Source organism: Ambystoma mexicanum, chromosome 1q (assembly GCF_040938575.1).
Source record: "Ambystoma mexicanum isolate Mex_15411 chromosome 1q, UKY_AmexF1_1, whole genome shotgun sequence".
Lineage (NCBI taxonomy): Eukaryota > Metazoa > Chordata > Amphibia > Caudata > Ambystomatidae > Ambystoma > Ambystoma mexicanum.
Genome location: NC_090922.1, coordinates 414,267,304 through 414,279,437, shown reverse-complemented (window position 1 = coordinate 414,279,437; position 12,134 = coordinate 414,267,304).

The following is a 12,134-nucleotide window of genomic DNA, read 5'->3' as shown; positions in this document are numbered from 1 at the left end:
AGCATTGCACATTTTTATAAATAAATTCAAAATAAACTTCCCTACTTCTCTCTTCTAATGCTGAAAGAGAATGGCTGCCTTGGGACAGCAAACATAGACTGGAGAGCCAATTACATCATACTGACATCACATCCAATCAGGTTCTGCTTACAACACAACAGACTAGAACAATACCCACAAACAAGTACATAGACATTTTCGGAGACATTTTCGAACAAAACATAATTATAAAAGTGATTTGTTTATTTTTAATACAAAATACATTAAAATATGTAACATAACTTAAAAGTTGTAGTTAACATTTTTTAAAGCATCAATCAAGTCAAATAACATTTTACAAACATTAATATCACGGCTGCTAGTTTGGAAGTAAAAATGGCTGACAGATTCAGCACACAATACAAATGTAGTTAAAGAGTGCAAACGGGGTGTGGTTTTGGGTAGAGAATGGGTGGAAAATCATATAGATTTGATTTAGAAATGGCCATTAAATGAGTGGGACACATAGCCAAACAACATAAGTCCATCCTCACTTGTCATCTGAATTGAAAAGCATTACAGACCCTCATTCAAAGCCACTATTTGAAGCTCCTATGTTAAAGCTCTTATTTTAATGACAATAGTTTTGGCTTAAAGGTGGCACGTTCAGAGTCACCCAATAGCCAAAACTAACAATGGATTGCTTCTCAAGTGTATGTGCATATGTGTATGTGCGTGTGCAATGCAGGGTGCGGACGAGAGGGGAACAGAATGGGTGGGGATTGGGCCAGCAGACCAGGGGTTTTGGTGGTGTCCCCCACAGAAGAAAGTGTAAGGAGTAGGGGGAGGAGAGCTGGGGTAACCGGAACCATGCTTCAGGAACTGGGCTTCAATGAAAATGGTCTGTTGAGAAACATTCATAAATTCTCCAGTTCTTGATTTATGGCTTATATCTTTTCCACTAACATTGAAGCTGACATATTCCTGTATTATTTGCCAGTATGTAATGTGTGGGCAACAACATGACATAATGCAGTTAACTTACTTTCATAGAAAAGGTCAAACATATAGCTATAATCAAATCGCAATTTTCGATCAGATTAATACAGGCAATATGTCGAGTATTCAGACACTGAGATTTTCACTAGTCTCATCTGATCCTGTGAGGAATAAGTAAAAAAAAACACATGTTTCTTCTAACCCCCCTCCCTCCAAATGTTTAACATTCTTTCTCTAGCTCTACACATTTCCTATACATCTAGGGATTTTTTTGTTACTGAGACAAGAGGGTGCAGAGCCCACTTTTTATCTGATATGTTATCTTTAGGTCTTTATTTATATGTCACTCAATCTTTTGCTGTGAAGTTTGAGTTAGGCTTTTTAGATGTGGTTGTGATACATGGACTTTATTTGGAGCGACATGTCTTTGTCACATTTTGCAGTGCTTGATTGGTATTCCATTGACTAGGACCAGCAAGGTGTAATCAATGGCCTGTCTTGCTCCCAATGTTCCTATGTCATCTTGGATGTTTAATTACAGATAGACAACATTACCCTTCAAAGCCTTAACTTACATATCGTTGGGTCTTATTGTAAGATGATTGGTTGCTTGGCATGTCTACTATCTGGAGGGGCTTGTCACTTAGTTATAAGTGTTGCATGTTATTATGTAAGCTGTTTTAGCATGTGTGGTGGTGGTGAAATGGGATTGCCTGACTGTTTTCAATATATATATTATTATGTACCAATCACATGTGCACCAACATTCAACCTGTCCCCATGCTGTACTTGCTGGAATGTCCATGGTGCCGCTGTTTGAAGCATGGTGTATTTTATGCTACAATTGTTTCCCCATACTCCTGGTGTGGATATCAAAATAGTGACACACTTAGTAACTCAAACATCTCAGAAACATATACATAAAAAAGACTGGTTTGTAATATACAGTGATGCAATTCAATAGAACATGGAAGTGTCCAAACCTTGCCCGAGAGGAGATTGAAAAAAAAATGAATGTATTAGATTTGGTTAAGTACATGTATCTGCCTCAACTAACCAGTACTGAATGTACCAAAAAACTGCTAGTGTCAACTACATACATCCATAAACATATTATGACATCACCCTGCATGTTTCTGTCCTACGACCACTGAATGCGTGACATTCCTCAGGGGTACCGATCAATTGAACATCTCTTCACACTATGATGGAAAAGATATCCTCAAAATATCACATAAGAATCAAAAATACAAACAATCAGTAATCCATATGGCCTTCCGGTAAGATCAATATAACTCTAAGTGCCGGTTTCTCAACATGCTTCAACATATTTTTAACATATTTAATAAAGGTATGACCAATATGAATTTGAGAATAAACAGCCAAAGAAAAAAAAAACAATATGGCACTCAACTCAGAAGCACCCCCACATATAAAGCTAACACAATACCTACTGTGGATGCTGAGTCAGGATAGTAGCCTCGTATTAATACAATGGGCCTCATTACGAGCATGGCGGTAGCCGTGCCTGTACTGCAGGCACGGCTACCGCCATGCTCGCTACCGGCACCGCCTCCCGCGATTGGGCAATAACCGACCCATTACAAGATGAAGGTGCCGGTAATTGCTCATTCGCGGTAGGCGGTAATGCCGGGCTCCCAATCCCCATTCTGCCCCATAGGGCACAATGGGGGTCGGGAGCATGGTTGCACCGGCACAGTTTATAATGGTGCCGGTGCAATCACGAGTTTCCCTCGTGGGCTGTCAGGGACCCACGATGGAAACTTGGAATAAGGCGGTACGGTATGGACGTGCCGGTGCCATACCGGCACCGTCCATACCATACCTCCAGGGTCGTAATGAGGCCCAATGACACTAACATAGTGTCAGTTTCAAAGGATCATATTCAATTTCATTGGCAGCAAATTTCTGTAAATCAAAACGGCCTATATCAATAATTATGAAAACAACTCTTAAGAACCTAAAACACATATGGGCCGACATACCAAAGGGTGAAACCTGAATGTACACCATAAGTGAGTATAGTATCCTACTGAACACAGGTGGCAGACTGAGATATTAAGTCCAACATGCACAGCAGAAACAAGAAATAATGTGGTACAAAAACGCATGTTGACCAGGTACCAATCATGTTACCCCATGCAACATGCGTTTTTGTACCACATTATTTCTTCCAGGAGAATAAGTGTGTTGGGCCAGGAGGAATGCTGGGGCAGTGATCATCTCGAGGAGAGAAAATAAATAGTACTCAGGGTCTAAAATTCCTAAACAGAGTCTGACACCTGACCCCCATTAAGATAACACAGAGCAGCAGGGGTGGTGGTGCCTGTGGTTGCAAGTTGAGGAGGACCATTGTATAAATGACTACATCTCAAGACAGTCCTAGAAGGATGTATATTTTCAGGATTTTAAGGCAATGTTGTGTTGCCAAGTAGGCAAACCTGTTAAAGAAACGTATTGGGCATGCACTATGGTTTTGTGAGAGTCAAAGAGTAAGCCTTTCTGATTTGGGAGAGGGGTCATACTGAACCAGTCACCGGGAGTTTTAGAGCCAGCTTTACTTCTAGTTATGTTTTGTCACCAGAGAAAGCTTAAGTTATGCTGCTTTCCTTGCGCCTTTTCTGATAATAAAGGAAACAATCAATGCGCACAATCCTCGTGCCACATCTCAGTTGATTACTATGTCACTGTTTGCAGTTGCGCTGTTCATTAAAAGTGCAACACGCAGCTTTTAACCACGTTATTGTTATGAGAAGCTAGTTGTATCATGGCACAGTGGTAGGAGAATTTAATTTCACACATTTTACAAATTGTATTATATCTGTTTTTACTGTGATATTATATATTGTATGTGTTTTTACTGATTGGCGGTGTGCTCTTAGCGTGCACAACTACTTGGGGTCCTTTTGACTTCAAGGACCGGCTTCCCGGTATCAGTCGCCTGCGGCCACGTCATTTCCCTGTGCTGCAGGCTTAAAAGACTCACGTCAGCTCAAAGTGCTGATGAAAAGCCTGTTAAGGCCCGTTCGAGGCTGTTCGAGGCTGTTCGACGGTCGACTCAGCACGCCTCTGCCTACCAGTTATTTGTGAGGTGGGAAATATTTTGCCTGAATATCGGGTGCACCTAATTGGGGGGCATGGAGTGTAAAATGCTGCAATATCCATTGGGGTTACTGCTAGAATTACACTGCAATAAAGAGGGTATAATAACCCTTGGAGTTGCTGAACAAAATTAGACTGCTGGGCATTTTGAACAGTCCCCCATCTGAAAAAAGCTTACAATTTCTGCAGGTGGAACTGATCAATGCCAGGTCCGCTATAAAAAATGCCATTGCTCTTAATGATCTTCTTTTGTCATTGAAATTGGACATTTTATTTATAACTGAATCCTGGTTCATAGCCACCTGTGTGGCACACTTTCATGAATTAGTTCCAGAGAATTATCAGATCAAGTGGGCAAATGGAGATCTTTTGAGGGGTGGAGGAGTGGCTACCATTGCCAGGTCATTCTTGGACCTACGTAATTTTCAAATCTTATCCTGGGATAGGAACTCTGAATTTCTTACCTGTACTTTGTTCAAATCTCATCATGAATCTTACCATTTACTTCTTGGTTATCGACCCCCTGCACATGCCAGCCTCTTTCAACATGATCTTGAAGTATATCTGGGAACAGAAGCACTATATCTTCAGAATGTAATCATCTTGGGAGATTTCAATATATGGTGTGACGATTCGGATGATCTGGATTATATCCAGTTTAAGGATATCATGCATTCCCATGAACTTATGTAACTAACAGAAATGGCACCTCATGTAGGCGGCCACAGTCTTGACATTGCTATGTTTAGAGGGAAACAGGTGTGTTCTCAGGAAAACATACCAGTTACATGGTCTGTCCACTATGTGCTGAAGTTTATCATTCCATGGGAACAAACACTATTTGATAATGGGAAACCCGACAATGTACAATTGTCTCGTAGCAAAAAGAAAATGGATGCTATCACATGTGCTCAACTCCTGAATGGACTAACTATGCCACCGGCAGACTTGAAATAAACGGAGGCCTTTCAGAATATTATGTCCCATCTTCAGAAAAACTGGGACTCGTTTGCCCCTCTAATAAGTACTAACAAACCTAGGAGGAGGAATAACCAGTGGTATAGTGAATCACTGAGAACTCTAAAGAGAGAGTACCGTCGGAAAGAGAAGACTAGGTTAAACAATCAAATCAATGTAGGTTAGAAACTAGGTTATCTGCACACTGTTTGGATGCCAAAACAGCTTTGGGGGATTACAAGAAGTCCATTGTCCTAGCCAAAGCCTCATATATCCAAAAGCAGATTGACCTGGTGCAAAATAGGCCAAACACACTATATAAAACTATTTAAAAAAACGTCGTGGCTCTCCCATGTACAATTTCACATCTTTCTCCATCTCTGCCCTTGGAAAATTAATTTAATACCTTATTCTCTTGCAAAAATTGATCAGATTAGGAATAACATTGGCCTCTAGTCCTCAACTCAGCAAGAGGATATGTCAAATGGGAAAAAAATGATATGCATGATCAGATGGGCCCCAAGTTTACCTTTAGCCCAGTAGATCTGAAAACAGTCTCCAGTCTCATGTCTCAACTAAAGCCCACTTACCACAATTGCGTTCCTATTCCTGCATAGTTAGCCAAGAGGCATTTGGCAGCTAGTAGCAAACCACTCCTATCTGTCTTCAATTCCAGGGGATTTTTCCAACTGAGTTAAATAAATCATTCCTTACACCACTCTTGAAGGAAAAGACACTGGATTGCAAGGTCCTTTCTAATTACTGCTCCATTGCAGGCCTATGTTGGCCATCAAAAGTCCTTGAAAAATTGTCACTGTACAACTGCAAGACTTCCTGGAAGATCAGGGAATATTGGACTCGTACCAATCAGGATTCAGGCCAGGATATGGGAGCGAAACAGCTCTCGTGTCAGTTTGGGATGATATTTTGATGGTGGCCGATGAGGTTGATAACAGCATGTTATTCATGCTGGACCTATCGGCCACTTTTGATACCGTGGACTTTGAGATCTTAATATCTAGACTTTCTATGGTAGCTCATGTGTCTGAAGAATCACTGAAATGGTTCACATCCTTTTTGACTAATCGAACACAAGAAGTTAAATTGGGGCCATTCAGCTCTGACTCACTTCCAGTGAAATGTGGAGTGCCTCAGGGCTCCCCTCTCTCTCCACTGCTATTTAATATCTACATATGTCTCCTATTGGACATCTTCTCAGAGTTTAATCTGCATTATCATTCATATGCTGATGATACACAGATTTATGTCCGATTAAGAGAACCCCCTGGCCGGGGTGAGGGAAGAAACCCCTGCTGCCTCTTGTCTCAGAGAAAGATTGACCTTTGATGGTTGGCGCATTAGTGAACTCTAGACTAGACTATTGCAATGATTTGTTAAGTGGAATTCCAAATGGTCAAATCCAGTGCCTGCAGGTCACTCTAAATGCAGCCGTTATGCTGATCTATTCTTACCCAGATGCGCACATATTTCTCAGTTTCAGAGAAATCTTCACTGGTTACCGGTACAGCAGAGAGTCTTGTTTAAGGTCCTCTGTCTGATCTTTAAGTATTTACGATGGACTGCCCCTTCATACCTTTCATCAAAGATCACTGCTTACCATCCTGACCATTGTCTACAGTCCACAGGGAACATTTGTTGGTACTTCCACCATCCAGGTCTGTGTCCTGGGTCAATGGACGCTTTTCATGTGCAGGAAGTGATGCCTGGAACTCCCTGCCATACGAACTTTTGAAAATTTAAACACTAAGTGAGTTTAGAAAAAAATTGAAAACTTTACCTATTTGTATAACTTTCTATGATGGTTCTGGCTTCTCGTCTCTGCACTATTATATCACATGCAACGTACATGGAACCGATGCTGTACCTGGATCTATTGGAATGGGCGCGATCTCTACCACCTAAGGTAAACCACCATATCACACCCCACGCTTACTCTCTTCTTTACAACACCACTCAAATAGAACACACCGATACTATGACACCATTCGGTATAACTGTTCTCATACCATCACTTGTCCCATACTGCCCATCACCCTAACTAAACACTGCTGGTTACACACCCTCTAGCCTAGTCGTTCTCCTCAGGCCTAATGCAGCCAGAATCGGTCTGGATAACAACCAGCCAGAACGAACACACACGCTTGATCTCTCTACCGCCACACCTACCGCTATGAAGCAGCTATCACTTGAATGCCACAATAGCTGCACACATATACGGTGCTCACATGCACCTTTTGACTCTCTCTATTCTCTCTACTGACTTGAACTTCGGTTCCCGAGGACGTTCAACCTACCAGCGCCTTGAGACCATACCAATGGTACTTAAGGCGCTATGTAAATTCAAAGTAACATAACATAACATGCGCCCAGAAGCAATTTCTTTTTGCTTGGTTCCTTAACGGTTATGCACGCTATAAAAATAAAAATAAAAATAAAAATAAAATAAAAGTAGTGCCTCTGTTCCTTTAGTGTTGTAAGTGAATTGTATTGTAGTGCACTTTTGGGTTACTTTTGTCATGTGACTAAATGATACAACATGCGTACCCTACACGTAACTCTTACCTAAGTTCATTCATAGGCTTCTGTGTCTATATTTCACTTACTCATGTGGCTGTCATCTTGCAGTGGGTTATGAGGTGCCTTCCTCCCCCATGTGCTGTACAGAGTCAACCATTTTTTTAATGGACCAGTGGGATTTCGTATATTGTTGCAAATATGGTCTGGGAATGTATACATACAAGTGGTATTATGCATGCAAGAGGTATGTGCATTTTATATGTTGTTGTTGTGAATCCCTAGATGATAAGTGGTCATGCCTGGCTGTGGTTAGATTGGTGAGATCTTCTATGGCATCCCACCATGTGACGCCACTTATGCATGAATGACTGTGCATAGTACATTTTTGAGCAATGCGTAAGACAGAGTTGATGGGTAACATGGATTGTCGAACAACAGTGAGTAGTATCACATGGTAAATTATATTGCACATACGTTGACTTGTGCATAGTACAGATTACTCATGTAACGTTCAAAGTCAAACGTGTACGATTTGGCTTGCTTGGCACATTGCTTTTTTTCTATGTAGAGTGATGCGCAGGACCAAAAGAATGTGTTAATGTTGTGAGTGTAGCGTTGTGCATATTCTGAATGTTCTTTCTTACAATATCCAAAGCAGTTGTAATGTGCATGCATGTGTGAGGGACATACAAGGGAAATGAGTGTGAGATATTTTGGTATTTATTTACTCTTTTGCCGGTCAGTGGTCACAAATCTGTCCATACAATCCTGGTGGAATTTATGCTCTGATTACTTACCGGTAATCTTCATTACTTCTAGTCCTAATCTTCCACTTCACAGTACTTACCCCTGTGGCTTGCCTCCCTCATAGGAACCATTTTCTTTTTTTCTCTCACTTCACCCCGCCTCTCCTTACCTGGAGGTAATACTGCCACTTACCAATAAACCTTTATTATGTTTCCAAGCGGGTCTATGAGACGTTCCACACCCAGGGTTGGTGAGGAGGGACATCAGTACTGTGACAAGGAAGACTAGGACCAAAAGTTATGAAGATTACCGATAAGTAATTAGAGTATTACCTCTATGTCCCTCTTCCTCACCCTCGTACTTCACTTTGAGTTGTACCCAAGCTCCTTCTTGTGGAAGGGAGTCAATGATACACTCAGGCGCTCATGTTCCTTAAATTGTTAATTTGACAGCGGGAGTCATTAGGTGTTGCCATATACGTAGGCAGCTCCAGTTTACTGTGATTTTACCGAATGAAAAGTTAGAGAATGACATTTTAACGAATCTCAAATAATGAAAAACATATTGCATATTTTTTTGGGGGGTTCCCTTAAAGCCCCCCGTTTACCCCTGTTTAGCACCCCATCCCTATCCCCTCCCCACCAGATGTAACCCCTTACCTCACCCCCACATATTTTTTTTAAACATCAATTTGGAATTTTTCGAATTCGTTAACATGTCATGCTCTATTTTATATTCGCTAACATCAATGGATACCGGCGGCTCCCCGCGGCCACATTTTCATCATTTGCATGGTGCAGTTCTATGCAGGACTTTTACGCTTTGAATTCAAGGTACACCCAGGATGAAAATGAGCCCCTCAGAGGACACCATGGGGCTAATTTTCTACATGGAGTGGAGTAAAATGAATGCATACAATGTCTGAGTAAACATTTTACGCATTGATTTTCCTCCATGGCATATTTTCATTCATTTGTATGGTGGAGAGAAGGGGTGGATTGTAAGTTACAATTCTGCCTCAACTTGCTCTCCGCTATGCAAATACTTCAGCAGTTGCGCCAGCATGCATTTACATGCTGGTGCAAGTGCGCTGATTCCAATGGAATCCTGCTTTTTACACCAGCAATAAACAGGTAGATTCCAGAGGAATCCATTAAAAACGTAGTATGTGCTATGCGTTCATGACAGGTGCAATTTGCTCTTTTCGCGTGGTGGAGTACAAAAGGGTAGCATACCAGCAGGTATGCCACCTTTTCACTCTGAACTTTTGCTCTCTGCAATGCAAATGTTGAAAAATACATGGATGGGACCTGTGCACTTCAAGGTGCAAACATAACGGGTGCCCTCTGCGTAATTTAAAAATGAGCCCCCATGTATTGCTGCTTCCCATAACTACTTTATTATAGCCCCCAATTGACACTAGTCTTTACCGATAACATCTGTGAACGGCCCCACCCCAGACGATCCATCCGCAGGGTTGTCTACATTCAATCTGTAGTGTCTAATAAAGGTATTTGGAACCACCTCTATTGTGGCTACACAGATCTCTTGCAATGATAAGACGCTAATGGTCAATGCTGGCCCCTGCTACTCCAAAAGTCACCAAAAGACTGTTCCACCTACTGATCATCTTGGTCATACCCAGCTATTCCATGACTGCCCTTCTTAGATCTACGCAGTGCCACACCTCTTCCTCTAGAGTTCTGGGACTCTGAGAGAACACAGTGAGAATCACATCTAGAGATGTATACAATTTTGACATGATTTTTGGGAGAAACCTAGGATCACATCTCTGGACGGGAAGCTCTGGTTGCATAGTAAGAAAGGGAGGTATACAATCTCCTCCACTCTATGGGTGATGTGATGGCAACCAGAAATGTTGTTTTTAAGGTCGATTTAATGTCTATTAATTCAACTGGCTCACAAGGAGGAAGCTGTTGGGATTGCAGTACAAAAGAAGATCCCAAGAAGGTGCATCCTTGAACAGCAGAGGCATGGTGGAGGCTAGATCTTCGGGAACCTGCCCTCCAGACCTTCCCTTTCAATGTTTCCCTCTTGGCCACTCCTCAGGGCTTTGAGGATGGCCCAGTAACCCATTATGGGACCCATCCAAGAGAAACTGATAATCTGCATTGAGGTGGGGGTTATCATTCCTCTTACCTCAGGCCAGAAAATTCACCCAGTACCTGTTTTATGCCTTACGCATAGTTGGACGTTCGGAATGAAGAATTGTCTCTGCCACCTGTTCGGACAATTCAAAAACCTACCCTCTCTCAATTTCCAAGCTGACCATTGAATCCTTCAAATGCCAGGGTCCTGGCCAGTCTGCAGAGGACGGGGATACTTCCAAGTGGTTCACTCCTCCGAACTCTGAATCTTTAGGAGAGTGGGAAACCAACCCGTTTTGGCCAATAGGGAACCACAAGAAACACTTGAGAGCTGCTGCCCTTTATCTTCCTGACAACCCTGGTAATACTGTGGATGTGGTAATGCATAGGCCAACTCCTTAGGTCATTCCAGGGCCATTGCATCCATTCCATAAGCCCCACTGTTTGGAACCTTGAGAAAAAACAGGTCTACCTTTGCTGATACCGCGGATGTAAACATGCCTGTTTTGGCAGTATAGAGCCTTTAATATATCTAATGAGAGGTTCTCCTTGATAGTGACAACTCCAGGGAATTCGGGAAGACCCTTATGAGTCTATCCGCCTCAACATTCCTCACCCCGTGGATGATAGCTACTTCAAGGGACCGCAGATGTTTCTTCTCTCAGGATACAATCTTACAAGTCAGGGAATTCAGGGGCCTCAATCATGATCCACTCCGCCATTTTATCTATGCCATGGCAGTAGAGTTGTCTACCCTGACCAGAAATGTTTGACCTTTCACCACTTGATAAAACATCTTCAGAACTCAGCCAACAGCTGCCTACTCTCTCCAGTTTGATGACCTGCCTAAGTCTTCCTGGCCTATTTTTCCAGAAAGGATATTGTCTGCTGTGTGGCCTCACAACCCAGACTGCTGGCATCTGTTGTAGGTAGGATTTTCAAGGGAGAATCTAGGTCAATTACCTTTCTCAGATTCCCCATGTGTAGCCACCAGCACAGAACCTGGGGACATGGGAATCCAATACTGCTGAGAACCTGGAAGCCAGGCTGAGAAGATGTGAAACCAAGGGCCTGAGGTGAAGCCATGGCCAGTAAACTAGAAATGCACCGGAGACCATGTCAGGGCTTTCGCCACTACTGTCTGTAGGCATTGTGTGTCTGTCCAGTGTAAGAAAACACTTCTCCTGTCTGGTACAAAACTAAGCACCTATAAATGCTAGTTTTGGGATGGAATATAACCCAGGACCCTGTTGCTCCTGGAGAACTCTCAAAATGACCTCTTTTTCTATGAGTTCTAGAACGGCTTTTGTCATGGCTGTCTACCTGATCTTCCTTTTTGACAGAGGAGTCATGATCATGTTTGACTGTACTGTAGGAGCAAGGAATTCTATCCCATAGCCCCACCATGCTGGTGATTTACTCAGTCATCTACAGACCACTTCTCCCATGTTCTGAAGAAGTACCAGAGGCCCTTGGGTCTGCTGTTTGGACTTTGGCTTCAGGATGCATGGGTACCCTTTTTCCTTATCATGTGTGTGCTTATCTGTCTGGAAGACCTTATGCAACTTGTCATCCAAAAAGGCCCCCAAACTGTTTATTCCCTTGAAGGGAATTTTTCGAGTTGTAGCCGTCTCAGATCCCTCCATCTGCCAGTCTCCTAGATGCTTACTCCGTCCTGAGAAA